The sequence below is a fragment of the Gavialis gangeticus genome, unplaced genomic scaffold, assembly GCF_001723915.1.
Source record: "Gavialis gangeticus isolate Ggan-Ray unplaced genomic scaffold, GavGan_comp1, whole genome shotgun sequence".
Taxonomy (NCBI): Eukaryota; Metazoa; Chordata; order Crocodylia; family Gavialidae; genus Gavialis; species Gavialis gangeticus.
The window spans coordinates 309,813-323,957 of NW_017728963.1; the positions used below are offsets into that span (position 1 = coordinate 309,813).

The window sequence follows — 14,145 nt, forward strand, 5'->3', positions numbered from 1 at the left end:
CCCCTGAAGATCCCCCCCCTCTCAAGGCACACACTAGAGATCCCCCCCTGCCAGGCACCCTGCTCCAGACACCCCTTAGAGGTCCCCCCTAAATATCTCCCCTATGGACACCCTCATATAGACCACCCCATATCCAGACACCTCCTGCAGCTCCCCCACTAAAGATCCCCAGCTCCAGACACACTCTAGAGATCCCCTCCTCTGCCAGGCACCCTGCAGAGATCCCTTCTCCAGACACGCTCTAGAGCAGTGGTTCTCAAACTTTTTTGTACCAGAACCCACTTGTAAACATCAATGGCCAGTCCTGACCCACTGCCCCCCCAGCCCAGTGGGGGGGGTCAGGTGTGTGTGTTTGTGGGGCTGGGGGACCCCCAAGCAACCCCTTCTCAGGCTGGACCTCTGCCAGCCTGCAAAGGAAAAGCCACTGTTTCCCATGTTTTTCTTCTTGAAAGGAGAATCCGTTTTTCAAGTTTGATCCTGACCCTTTCATATATTCTTGTGACCCACTTTTGGGTTGTGACCCAGAGGTTTGAGAAATGCTGCTCTAGAGATTTTCCTCCCCCCACACCTAGGCACACCCCCCAGAAATTCCCCTCTCCTGGCACCCCGTAGAGATCCCCACCACTAGGCACTGCTCCCCCCCAAGATTGCAGACACATACCCTAGAGATTATTTCCCCTCCTGACGCATCCTAAAGTTTCCCCCTCCAGACACACACCCTGAAGATGATTCCCCCTCCAGGACATACACTTGTGTTAGTTTATTTACAATTAACAAAAGGAAGGAAAGGATGTTCTTTTTCACCCAGGGTGTAATGCAAGGCTGGAACATGTTGCTCTCAGAAGCAACAGAAGTGGAGAGTAAATCCCTGGGGTATCCACACCTTGAAGACTGCACCTACATGTCTGGCCCCTGTACCTCCAAAAGGATCTAGAAGAACTAGAGAAGGTGCAGAAAAGGGCAACCAGGATGATCAGGAGCACAGAGGGGCTTCCCTATGAGGGGAAACAGAAGGGGCCAGGCCCATTCAGTTTAGAAAAGAGATATCTGAGAGATCAGGATCAAGATTTACAAGGTACTAAATGGTGAAGAGAAAAATCATTAGAGATTTACTATTTGCTGTGTCTCACCCTACAAGAACTAGAGGCCAGAACATGAAACCAGTCAGCAGAGCTGTCCCTAGGGGTGTGCAGGGCCCGGGGCATATCAGCCTATGCAGGGCCAGGGGGTAGCAAGTAGCCCAAGTGTGTGGGGGCAGGAAGGGGGGTTGCCCTGATTTGCCTCTGCAGGGACAGCTCTGCCTGTACAGCACTGTCTGCAGGGCCCCCCAAAGCACAGGGCCCATGGCAGTCACCCTGATTGCCACCCCCACCCCCTGCCTGGATGACCCTGCCAGTCAGCAGTAAGTTTAAAACAACCACAGCCTCTGAATCAGACCATCTTTAACCTTAAATGCTAGAGATTGTAAGTGAGAGGAACACGGGGGGCCAGAAACCCTGGTCAGACCCCGTTAACTCTGTTCCAGCATCTCCTCTCTACCGCGTGTGACACCAGACCAGGCAAGATGGACCTATGGTTCGATCCAATAAATGGCATTTCTTATGTTCACATCCTGGAGATCCCCCCTCCAGGCACACACACAGCCCTCCAACTGGGGCTGGATGCAGGAGCTGGGCCCTCTGTGCCCCCACATGAATGAAGGGAACTTAATCCAAACTAGCAGAACCCTCTGTGGGATCCGTATGTTTGCCACCCAACTTCAGTCCCTCCCAGATTCACTGGTCCAGTTAGATGTTCCCCATCAGATCTGCTGCCTAGCTGACCCCCATCCTGCCTGGGATGGGACCGGAAAAAGATGCCTCAAGGGGAAGTGCGTGGTATGAGGTAAGTGATCCTACTGCCATGAAACTCTTACCCCAGTTCCCAGTCCTGTAGAACCCCAGGGCCAGAGATTTTCCATCTCTTCTCTTGCACTGTCTGTTAACATCAGATTTTGGCACCCTGTAGCAAATGTGCTCCCCCTACATGGCAGAGTATTCCCTTCCACACAAAGCAGCCCTGCTGAAAGGACAGAGCTCAGATATGCTCCCTGTACACTAGCTCCTGACTCAGAAGCAGGCTAGCCCTGCACGTGCTGTGCTACAGATGGGCTGAGCAGTGTTGCGCATGAACGTGTCTATACTACTCCTAGTTGGGGACTTCACTTGATTGGGTCCGTATTGCCCTGAGCCCTGGAAGGCTGCACTGCTCTGTTACAGCTCCTGACAACCCTGCTATTCACAACGAGACACAGGCCTTTCTCCTATCTTGCCAAGTTCTTGGTTTCTCTGGCATCCTGTGGCAATGAGTTCCACAGTCAGATCACACGGTAAGGAGAACGGCTGCCTCTGTCTCAGCAGCTCTGAATGTATTTACTGGTGGGAAAAGGCACAGCACAGCCCTCTGTCCTGGCAGAGGCTGTGTTAGGAGATGGGAAGGGACAGCCTCCTGATTTCACTCATGCCAGCCAGTCAATTCAGCATGTACCTTGTTTTGCCTTTCTCAGCACTGAATGCCATCTCGCATTGTGCTACACATCCTCCTGTCTCATTCCTTCTCTAGCAGTCCCCTGAATCACACAGGCAGCTTTGTATCACCTGCAAGCCTTGCTACCTTGCTGCTCACCCTAGGATATTAAAAAACAAGATTTGGGATTAGGTTGCTTTTTAAATGAAGGAGCCACACTTAACCTTCCACTATAACAAGGATCATCAGCCCACAATTCCTACTCCTGGGCTTGTGGAAAAATCTCACCCCTGAGACCACTTCATTTTTTTAGAGGCTTCTTCTGGAATAGTTCTCTCAAAGGATGCCTCAGACCTAAATTTTGTCCATGGCCTAGTTTTGGCCCAGTTTCTAATAACTCAAAGACATCCCCTTGTAGATTTTCCCTCGGCCAAAGCCCAGTTTGTTAGCAGGCTTCTCAGCCCAGTCTTCCAGGTGCTTCATTATTCTGTTTCCAGTGATCATGCCAATCAAGTTAACCAGGTGCAGCTGTGAGGCTTCCTGCCCTGCCCTCCCCCAGATCATCCTTATGGACTTTCTTACACACAAATATATATAACATTTGGATCAAGTATCTGTTTTTAAAAGAGAACCTGCCTATTTTTTCCCAGCAGCTCAGACCTTTCTTCCTTGAGGTAATTTAGCACTCCTCCCCTACATCAGCCAAGCCTCATGATCTATTGCTTATTTTAAATTGTTAGGTTGTTCTTGCCTCTCTTCCCTTGTAGTAGCCCCTAATCTAACCACTACATCACCCTGCCAAAGTAAGGGACAGACCACTGGAATCCTGACACTCGGTGTGGACGGCTGGGTAGTAAACCGTTGGGTAGTTCTCCCTCTAGTGTCTGATCCATGAATACAGGGGTCTAGTTTGTAGCCATGTGGTGTAAGGACATTGGCAGACAAGGTTCTTTGGGTAAATCTGATCTTTTATTAGACCAACTCAACTAATTGGAAAAATTCTATGCAAGCTTTTGGGTATAAATACCCTCAGCCTGATGACAGGTATTTAATTTAGGGCTGTGCAAAACAGCACCGTTTCATTTCAAGTTCTGTTTCGACAGGACTGTTTCATTTCAAGTTTCATTTAGTTTTGAAACCATTGTTCCATTTCATTTTGTTGAAACTGTTTCAATGTTTTGCCCATAGGCTAATGGGGAACCACAAAACTGCCTATAACTTTGTCAGTTCTTGCTTGATTTGGATGGAACTTGCAGGGATGGTAGCTCCTTCTGAGGCCATGAAGCCTGCCAAGTTTCAAGGACATAGATGCAGGGGTTTCTGGAAAACTGCACCTCAAATTCTTGAAAGCAAAATTTGGGTCGTGTGTGTATGTTAAAGCACAGCAGGGTGAAAACTGCAGGCCCGGTGGCCCCTGGTGAGGCCACAAAACCTGCCAAGTTTCAAGGAGATAGGTGCAGTGACTTCTGGGAAACTGCATCTCAGGCTGCTGACAATCAAAACTTGTGACGTGTGACTGTGTGTGTGTTAAGGCACAGGGTGGGGGTGAAAACTGCAAGCATGCTAGCCCCTTCCAAGGCCATGAATCCTTCCAGGTTTCAAGGAGACAGGTGCCATGGCTTCTGGGAAACTGCACCTCAGGCTGCTGACAAGCAAAACTCATGACGTGGGTGACAGAAAGCAGGCCAATTCAAACAATGCTGCCTTGTAGGCTGTTTTTCCATCCCTCCCCCAGAGCACTAGGATTAGAAGGGACCTCAGTCACTAGCCAGCTACACACAGTCAATATGAGAGCAGTCCTTCCTCTCCTTACTTTGTTTCCCTGCAGGCAAGCCCTGCCCGAGTTTCAAAACTCGAAACATTTCAGCTGCCCTCATTTCGTTTGGAGGCTGTTTCAAAGCCCTTCATTTTGTTTCTATTTTGCTGTTTCAAGCTCGAAATGAGTTGAAACAGCATTGAAATGAAACAACTGGCGAAATTTCACACAGCCCTAGTATTTATACCCAAAAGTTTGCAAAGAAGAATTTTTCCAACCATTTGAGTTACCCTGATCCATGAAGAGACACACATCGTTAGCTGTGCTAATCTGAAGTCAAGCAGAAAGCAGGCTTGATTTCCAATGCATCAATCCAAGAATGACAACCAACCATCAGTCTTGCTCCTGGATCAGTGGTGAGTAAGGCGAGGAGAGAGACTGGCACAGCTTGGGTTTCTCCAGTTTCCTCTTTATTAGCCACTTGATAAATGGATACAATGAGCAACCTTGGGCATAATGTAAAATGTACTTAAAAGGAAATGTAATACAACAGAACCTGTTGGGTTCTTAATGTTCCCTAACAATTTTCATTTCTCGTCTAAAATAACATCTGAAATTATAGGGGTACAAGATCTATATTTTATTTTGGCAGAAGAAATATCCTATTTTACTTCTTTGTATTTCCACCCCCCATCCACCTCCAACACAAAGGGGTCTTGTACATGTAAGTCAGGCTTTTCTACCCAAAATTTTGGGCAGGTTGTTCAGATCTCTCATTTCCCACTGTTGCTGAGAGACAAGAATGTCACTACACATGCTGCAACCTCTTATTTTTCCCCACCTACCCCATTGAAATATCTGCTGAAATCATGTTGACAACCTCCTGTCAAAATTGATATGTGCCAGGAAAAGCAGTGCCACAGCCCTGGGGGAGTTAGTGACTAGGTGCATTGTACAGAGAATGTCAGCATCTTCAAACATGAGCTCGCCCCAGGTTGTAGTGGCTGACCCATCAGACAGTCTTCGGCACAGGCTGCTTCAAGCCCTCATCTAACCCCAGTTGCTAGACTGCATCACAGTAAGGTCCATCAAGGTTGGACCTCTGTCTGTGGCTGCACTCACCTCTGGGGAGGAAACGTGGGGATCCCCAAACAAGCAAGATTAGGACCTCTTGACTACAGAGCAGCACAAGCTGCTTCCTTCCCCCAAAAAGTCAACAGGTAGCTTATAACCCTAACCCTCTTCTGGAAAAACCTACTAGTTTACCTGTCTGTCTGCTATGACTCTCAAATCCCCTCCAGGGGCTCTCCCATCAAAAGGGAAAATCTTTACCATCTTCGCTTCCTAGGGTGTCATCCCTCCTGTGCTTTGTTTGCCATTTTTAGAACAACCGGGGGAAAAAAAACCCTATACTAGATCCCTGCCAAGTTGGGTCTAGACCTTCCACATTGGCATCTCTCACTGCAGTGAGATGCACCAAAATAAAAGCAGGTGCTCAGAAAAAGTTGGGGAGGTAGGAATTGTCAGGTACTTGGTCCTGTAATTCCCCCTCTGGCATCCCCACCATGCAAGAGGGGACATGGCAAGTAGGGATGCACTTGTGGATGAGAGGGTGACAACCTGTGCTCCTCCCAATCTAATCACTGGAGGGTTTAGCACAGATGTTCAGATAAGTAATGGGAGGAAGATCCGCATAAGCCTTGGGGGAGAGGCCAGGCTACAGAACAGTCTCCAACTAAACCCAACGCCTATGTGGGCTGCATCTAAGAAGAGTTATAGGAAGCATAAGGTGCTACATACAGCATTAACCAGATCCTTTCTGAAGGGGACATCCCTTTTGGGAGCATTAACACCAGATGTCTGAGAAACTGACCAGGGTGTACAGAAGCAGCATGGGGATGAGTTGGGGCAGAAGAACTAGTCTCAGTGTGACTCAGCAAGCTTAGGTTTTTTGTTGTTGGTTTTTTTTGTTTGTTTGTTTGTTAATCAAAGGATGACTGAATTAGTCTGTAGGCACCTACCTAAAGAGAGGATATGTGGTAGCACCTGGCTAAATTGAGAGATTGGTTTGAAATCGGGAGATCTGAAGCACATGTGATGCTTGGTGAAATTTGTTTTCCAGGATTTTGAGCATCCCAAGTAAGTTTGCATTCATGATCTCCAGCTTCTCTTTACATGTTCACCCCTTTCCTTGATAACAGAATAATGAAAGAGTAAAGCAAGCAGGAAGCTCAGGTCACACTAAGTCCAACCCCCTGCTTTGGGCAAGATCAGCCCCCATCTAAACCACTCATCCAACCACCCTCCAAGTGAAAAGGATCTTCCAGGTATCCAACCTACACTTCACTAATTTAATTGCTACTGAAGACTGTTACTCCTTACCCCAAACCCTGAAGCTAAGGAGAAGAGCTTATCACTATCCCCTACCCCAGAACCTAGGTGAGGACCAATATCAGATTCTCCCCTCCCACCAATCTGTGATCAAAACATGACCAAGTCTTCTTTCAAATCACAAGACTCTGAGTCAAGACTTCACCCAAGGGGTGTGGGACTGTACAACAGCAAGCCAGTTAATGCTGCTTGCCATCTTTCTTTCTCTTTCCTATTTCATGCTATTTTTCCTGCAAGCCTGTGAAGTTAACAACCCTCCATTTTCTCCTATTTGCAACAGAGGGGCAGCAGTTTCTCCAGCCGCAGGGCTGAAACTCTGTCCTCCTTACCCATCAGGGCTTTGTTCCCCCACCCTAAACCTCACCCCCCCCATTGTACCTTGATGAGGCTTGTTATGTGCCAACACCTTGCCATCCTGTATATGAACCTAAATACAGCATAACTTACAGTAGTGCTACCCTTGCAAGGCTGTGTTGTCTAGTCTTGTTTGTTCTGCTTCACCACAGAGTCCCTCCTGGCCTGATGGGGTCCTCAAATGCCTCCCATTTGAAACCCTACATTTCCAAGATAATGTACTTTCACACCCTCCCCTCAGATAATTGCATGGGAAATCAGTTTTCCACCTGCATTTGAACAGAACTGGACTAACATCATAAGACAATGACAATGTTAACCAGTATGTCTCTTAAAGGTTCTGCTATTAGCTAGCAGCAGCTGAAGTCAGTGGCATTCACATAGGTCCCTACATTGAGATCAGCTGACCAAAAACTATCTATTGATCTATTTTCCAATTTTAATAGCTGCCACCTCCCAAAAAATCATCTCCAAAGCATGGATGGGCTCAGAGGATGCCCTGCCTTCCTGGAGAACCAGCTTTCATATCTAAGGAGTTGAGCCTCTAGAGTCTAGAGATGTATTAAAGTGGAAGCCAATAGTCTGCCAGGAGGGAAATGCCCCCAGCTTTTCTGCCAGAGCCTCTCCTAGAAAGAGAGGGAGGAGAAATCAGCTGGGCTGTGGGAAGCCCACAGTAGGGGAGCAAACACCAAAACAGTTTTCCAGGGAGTGTCAGACAAATGCTCTGCATTGCACCAGCCTTTGTAAAAGGGAAGAAGGCTGAAACTGAGGGGTGCCCATGGGGTCCCAAGAGCTCTCCATCTCATACTCAGCTATGGGGCTCTATTCCCTTCATCTGCATCCAGGCACACCCTCAGGATTGATGCATTCTTCTCCAAAGCCTTGGGGCTAGCATTAGATACCATTTCCCAAGCACTGGATGACAGATGCTCCAAATACTGACCATAGGAAGCTCTGTTGGAGCACACCCATCTCAAGCAGTTGTGCTGAGAGAGCCTCAGGCCAAGCCAATTCTGGGATAAGCCACAAAATCCTGATCCCCTCCCAAGACAGAGCCTGGGATCTCCAGGCCATCAGTGCAACTTTCCTTGATGAGGCTGACTTCCTCCCTCTGTCAGGATTCCCTGTCTGGATTTTACTGGAGGGGGAGTGGGGGGAAGAAAGGAAAGAAAAATGTCATTTTTAGCTTCTGTTTGGTCTCAGCCGCTTCCAAGTCAAAAGGCTGAAGCCATAGAGAGAGAGCTTGTGGCACTGCTACAGGTATTGGGAGCAGCATTTGATTGACAAACTGGATGTCCCAATGGAGCTCATTAAAACTCAGCCTTGGCTGTCTCGTGGGAGGCCTCGGCGCTAGGCTGCTCAACCCAAATTTAGCCCCTTGTTATTGTGCCATTAGAACGCAATGGCTGCCCTGCTGACAAGTGCAGCACGCTGCGTTGGCGGCTGCATTAATGCCATTCTGAGCCACAGATGCTTTTCCTGCTAATGACAAGCCGCAGCACAAGGCCGACTAGAAGGTGGGTCGGTCTGCATTTGAAGAACCCCAGGCAGCTTATAGCCGGATTATTCATGAAGGGCTCTCTGCCTGCACACTCTCTCCTCTCCCTTCTTTACTCTTGTCCCCAACAGCCAGTTCTGCAATTCATGCACCACTGGATGAAAAGGCCATTGCACAAAGGCAAAAAAGCCTTTCTTTGTTCCAAGTCCAGCATATGCCGGCATTGGAGGAAGAGCCAACCTGGGAGCAGCAGTACCATCTGGGGTTGGTGCAGGCAGGAGATGGGGGTAAAAAGGGAATGATGTGATGGAGGAAGATCCAGGACAGGTAGGAGCCAGAGACAGAAGTAGGGTTGATCTCTTGCAGCCTCTGCACCAAGGGGCAGTTCCAGATTCTGGCTTTGACAGCCAGGCTGGAGCAGCAGTCCAATGCAACAGGGTAACCTGTGGACATCCATTATTAGCACTGTCCTGATGCTACCTGTGACACCCCTGCTAGGGACAGCAGGAACAAAGCTACCCCTACAGCAACAGGAATGTTTTGACCCCTCCACACAGATACACGTCTGACTATATGCATGCACACCCTGGGCATCTGGGTGAGAGGCAGAGTTCGAAGTGATGGGGGTTTGAGGCACATGAAGTGTGCAAACTCCCCAAGAGCAGAAAGCAGGACATGAGGAAGAAAATCAGCAGTGATTATCATGCCATCTGCACCCCAAGGGCAGGGAGAGATCTCCAGGAGATGACTGAAAATGGCTAGTCCTTTGCACCCATCAATGTGGGGCAGGCTTAGATGTATAGTTGGAATGGCCATTGGCTAGTGGCCCATTAGCACGTGAAAGCTGCCAGGGCCTCAGAGCCATGCAACTGAATCTCCCTAGATCTCTGTAGTTATGGCCCAAAGCTTTTCAATTGGGGGGTGGGGGGAAGAGTTACAAAAAAAAAAAGACTCAAAGCTAACTCCCCACCATGCTGGGTTTGCTCCCTGCCCTCCAGGTAAAACAAGTTCTGGGCAAAGCCCTTTTACCAGCTGGAACTTCTTGCAGGGCAGATGGGGACAATGAGGCACAAAGCCCAGGGTTTCCCATCAGGGCAGTAGCAGAGCTGACAGCAGGAGTCTAGACTCTACATTATCCAGACCAGAGCCACAGCCAGGCTTCAGATGGGGCAAATCATCCCAGTACCAGTCACTTTTATGCAAATCCAGCATGTCAGGGAGCCTGTTAAGTTATCTGGGGTGGTCAGCAAGTCCTGGGCTCTGATCCCACAGATCCCATGACCTAGGCTTATACTAGAGGTTTGCATTAGTCTATGCTACTGCAACAAGGGCATATGCAGACAAGAGCTACGTCCACACTGCAGACGGATGAAGTACACAACTTCTGCAGCTCCTCAAATGGCATTAGGTCTCTATGCATCTTGTAACAGAGCAGAAGCAGCTACTCCTGGACAAGGCCAAGCCCATTTTAGAGGGAGGAAGCAAGAGGGTCAGTGTAGAAACAAATCTTCCTCAAGTTTTTAGTTGCAGCCATGCTGGTCTAAGGACATAGGCAGGCAAGGTTCTTTGAGATGTGATATCTTGTATTACTTGGTCTAATAAAAGACATCACATCTACTCAAAGAACCTTGCCTGGTCTTCTTCCTCAAGCCATTCAAGCAAGGCAAAACCAGGGGAAGCCTTTGCAATTAGCCCAGAGGCAGATATGAGGTTTCCCACTGTGTCTCCTCCCTCCCAAACATGGGGAAATGGCCCCTTGCCTTTACTGCCCATTCCTACCTTTCAGAATTGTGAATAGCTGGGAGCTGGATGAGACCAGGTTTCACTCACCTGTCTAGAAGTCTGGGCCAGCCATGAAACAATAGCTCTTTGCTCCCTCCAGTGATGAAGTAGCAGAACTGCAAGCATCCCATCCACAGCCTGGAACAGAAAATGATGGGAGCTCCTGAATAGCAGCCTTTTGACAGCTGCTTCACCTCCACTGCTTTAAGTCAGAGTGAACTCAGGTTACAAAGAAGATAGTGCAGCCGAAAGGGACTGACGTGCAAGTAGCAGGTGGTTTAGGATACAAGCAACTGGTAGAACATTTAAACTGGTGTTATAAAGTTAGGTGGATTATATGTCCTTATCTGGCCTACCCATAAATTGGATTCAAGGTGGCTACAATAATTGCAATGGCAACAGCCTGAAAGAGAAATTACACCCTTAAAAATAGTGATCGACTAGTTTTAAAACTTTTAGCAAGATTTAGTAATGCAATAATGGAAAATGTCTAATTAAAATCTATGTCCTACAGGGGAGAAGGAAAAAAATTATTAACTTAGTAATTTGATGGAAATGCTTGTAGTGGACTAGGAGAAAAAAAGTCTTCTGCCACATCAGAAAGTCTTTTAACTACTGAAAACAAGTGCTAGTTCTAGGACCTAACTCTTTGGGGGAGGAGGGATATTGGAAGAAATTCAAAACTCTAAAAGCGTAGGTAATTAGAAGAAAGTAAGTTTTGCATTATGCAGAGTGCTGAGAAAAATGGGTGTGGTGAATTTAAGCATGATACATTTAGAGATGAAATGCACCAGCTTAACATCAACTGAAACATGAAAGGAATGGTCAGAAACTGAAAGGAAGGGAAGCAAACACAAGACTTCTCTGTGGACACTGACTTGGGGTGAAGGAGCACCATTAACAGAAGGCATTAGATTGGTCTTTAGTTGTCTTTTATGGGATTGCATGAAGCTTTAAATGTTGCATTTGTCACTTTATTAACAAATCCAACTTTATCCAATAAGTCAAAATAAGTGGAGTGCACAACAATAGTGTTTTGAAGCAAGCCAAATTGTGCTCATCTACATGGGGACCAGAAAACCCAATAAGCTCAGGTGTGAGCTGACAGTGCATCATCTACTCTGCACTAACTCACTCCCAACAAAAACACTTGGTTCCCAGAAAGAGCTTGGTAGCTAAGGGCACTCTCCAAGTGTAGTGAGCTCCTCTGCTCTTCCTACTAACAGAGTCCATTAGAGGGGTGGCTGAGAAGTGCTTACATCAGGGGCGGGCAATTATTTTGGGCGGAGGGCCACTTACTGAGTTTTAGTAAGCCATCAAGGGCCACATGACAGGCAGCCAGGGGCAGATAAATATTAATTTTGTAAATTCTTTAGGGGCCCTGTGGGCCTGATAAAATGGCCTGGCGGGCTGCACCCGGCCCCTGGGCTGCATTTTGCCCACCCTTGGCTTACATTCATGCCTTCCCTTGCTTCACAGTTTTCCTTCTTGCAAGCAAGCCCTCTGTTTCCAAGAAGGGAATGTGGGGACCATTAATTGTGAGCAGGGGTTGAGTTTGACTTATGAAGACCCAACAAGGAGAAAACTTTTAGCTGGAAACTAAGAAGTCAACATGCATCAAGCACTATCATGCATCTGTGGTTGCAAGCATCATCAGGAGACATTATGGGCTACAGGGGCAGGGAACCGGTGCTCTGAGCAGTGGCTGGAACTCTGGAATAGAACTAACTAGCTCTGATCCTTTAAGGGCCTGGAGTGAGTTTGGGAGATGCTAGCTAGAGCTTCTTTGCTTACAAAGCAAATAGAGCCACACTTCCCCCAAAGGACGGCTTGCTCTCACAGGGGACTAGGGCAACAAGAACAGGTGAAGCAGCAACAGAAAGCAGCCTGTGTCCCCATTACAAGCCTGAATTCCCAGCATCTGCTAACACCTCCTGAAATGAAGTCTGTCAGCAGCATCTCTCCAGCTGCACCTCCTGAGCTCATGAGACCAGACAGTGCACTTATGTAATCGGCTTAGGCGGCCGCCCTAAGAACAGAGTTGCCCTGCACTATTGGATTAAAAAAGTTAGTGAAGTTGTCTGAATCTGCCACCAAGCACCAGCACACCAAGACTCTGAATGAAGGCAGTCATGATACAGGGATCCAACAAGTACTTGACAGCAGCTACACCTACACCCAGAGCCAAAGTTCGTCACATAGCTCATGGTCAAAACTAAGCAGTGCACTGACACTCAGTGGCAGAATAATACATTACCAACACTGCCTTATTGCAAAGCAGCGTCATACAAAAAGGACTGGAAGGATCTTAGGAAAGCATCTACCCCCTGCTCAAGGCAGAATCAGCCCTGATCAGCAGGGATCCTGGCTTTCTCCTATTTAAAAAAAATCCCCCAATTTTCAGTTAAAAAAGTAACCTCAAATCCACATTTTTCCATCATTAAAATGAAACACCATGAAGATTATAGATAGTGGTGTTTCATTTTGGTCATGGGAAAATGTGGATTTGGGGTTACTTTTTTAACCAAAAATTGGGGATCCACCCAAGGCTCTCCCCCTTATTTTACACTTGATTCTCCACTATAGAATAAATGGAGCAATTCTGTTGCAGACCACTAGACAAGCCATACTTTTGACAGTCTGGATTCCTACTGAAAATCTCTGGTTTTATTCTGTGAATCATGCTTAGGTGTTTGCACAATTAACAGTGCTAATATTATGCGCCACCCTTAAAAGGATCTCACAATACTTCAGTTGAGAATCACTTCTCTAACCTATTCTTAAAAAAACCCCCAGAAACAACCCTCATACTCATCTCCCAGCTGCAAGACCTAGAACAGCCAAAGCACCCTTGAACTTCTGAAGCAGGAGGACAAGCTCAAAGTCCTGCATTGGCAAGACCAGAAAGTTTGTCAAAACTCTCACATGAGGAATGCATGTGGAAGCTTAGCATGTTACAGCTTTGGAATAGCTCTGTTTTAGGAGACATGCCTCACAAGCAACCATCTCCCTGTTCTAGTAGGGATAGAAAAGAATTGCTGGGTATAGATGGCCAAAAAAAAAAAAAAAAGAAAAAGAAAGAAAGAACTCAAAGGAACTACTGGTTTTTAAACATCACAGCCCCTGCTTTTTGAGGAAAAGCCTTTGGGCAGGCACGAATTCCCCCAGAAACCTCTGCAGCATATAGATATCTCCAACACCTGACAGCACCCCAGTGTCATTCAACAGCACTGACAGTGAGAGTAGATTACATTTGTAGCTCTTAACTTCTTAACCCTGTTAGACTTAAGACACCCTTTGAAAAATCACCAGCTCTAAATTATCACTCATTTTTGATTGCACAGATATATATAGAGAGAGCAATCCTTCTGTTGCTAAACCTTAGACCACAACAGGGCAGAAAGGAATCCGAGTGCTCACGTAGGTTCTTGGAGAGAGTCCAGGACCTTCATCTAACCCAGGAGGTGCACAGCCCCACCAGGGGGGATGCCTTGTTGGACTTGGTGTTGGCCACGGGCAACGACCTGGTGAGGGGGCTGCGGGTGCTTGACACCCTGGGCGACAGTGACCACTGCCTGCTAGAATTCACCATTCAGCGCCAGGTGGCAAAGGCAAGCAGTCAGGTGGTGGCCCTAGATTTTAAGAGGGCGAACTTCAACGAGCTAAGAAGGATAGTTGGAGAAGCGCTGAAGTCTCAGAGGGGAGGGGAGCCAGGTGTCCAAAGGGAGTGGTCGCTCCTTAAGGAGACGATCCTCCAAGCCCAGAGGAAGGTAATCCCCAGGAGGGTCAAAGGGGGCAGGAGAGCATATAAGCCTCCATGGCTCACTAAAAACATCCGGGAATGTCTCCTTGCCAAAAA

The 14,145-nt window shown here is 47.5% G+C and overlaps 2 long non-coding RNA genes across 2 annotated transcripts in view; one reads left to right on the forward strand and one right to left on the reverse strand.

The window, feature by feature from the left end:
• The first annotated feature begins 2,990 nt into the window (after positions 1–2,990).
• On the forward strand, positions 2,991–7,601 carry LOC109286719. Its single transcript, XR_002094658.1, has 3 exons — positions 2,991–3,001; positions 5,750–5,752; positions 7,357–7,601. It is a non-coding gene; the product is annotated as an uncharacterized LOC109286719 (long non-coding RNA).
• The window catches only part of LOC109286712, a 13,747-nt gene continuing 7,195 nt past the window's right edge, over positions 7,594–14,145 (reverse strand). Inside the window, exons 3-4 of the long non-coding RNA XR_002094656.1 lie at positions 10,335–10,424; positions 7,594–7,632 (exon numbers count right to left, since the gene is read on the reverse strand). This is a non-coding gene — a long non-coding RNA (uncharacterized LOC109286712). The remainder of the gene's footprint in view (positions 7,633–10,334; positions 10,425–14,145) is intronic.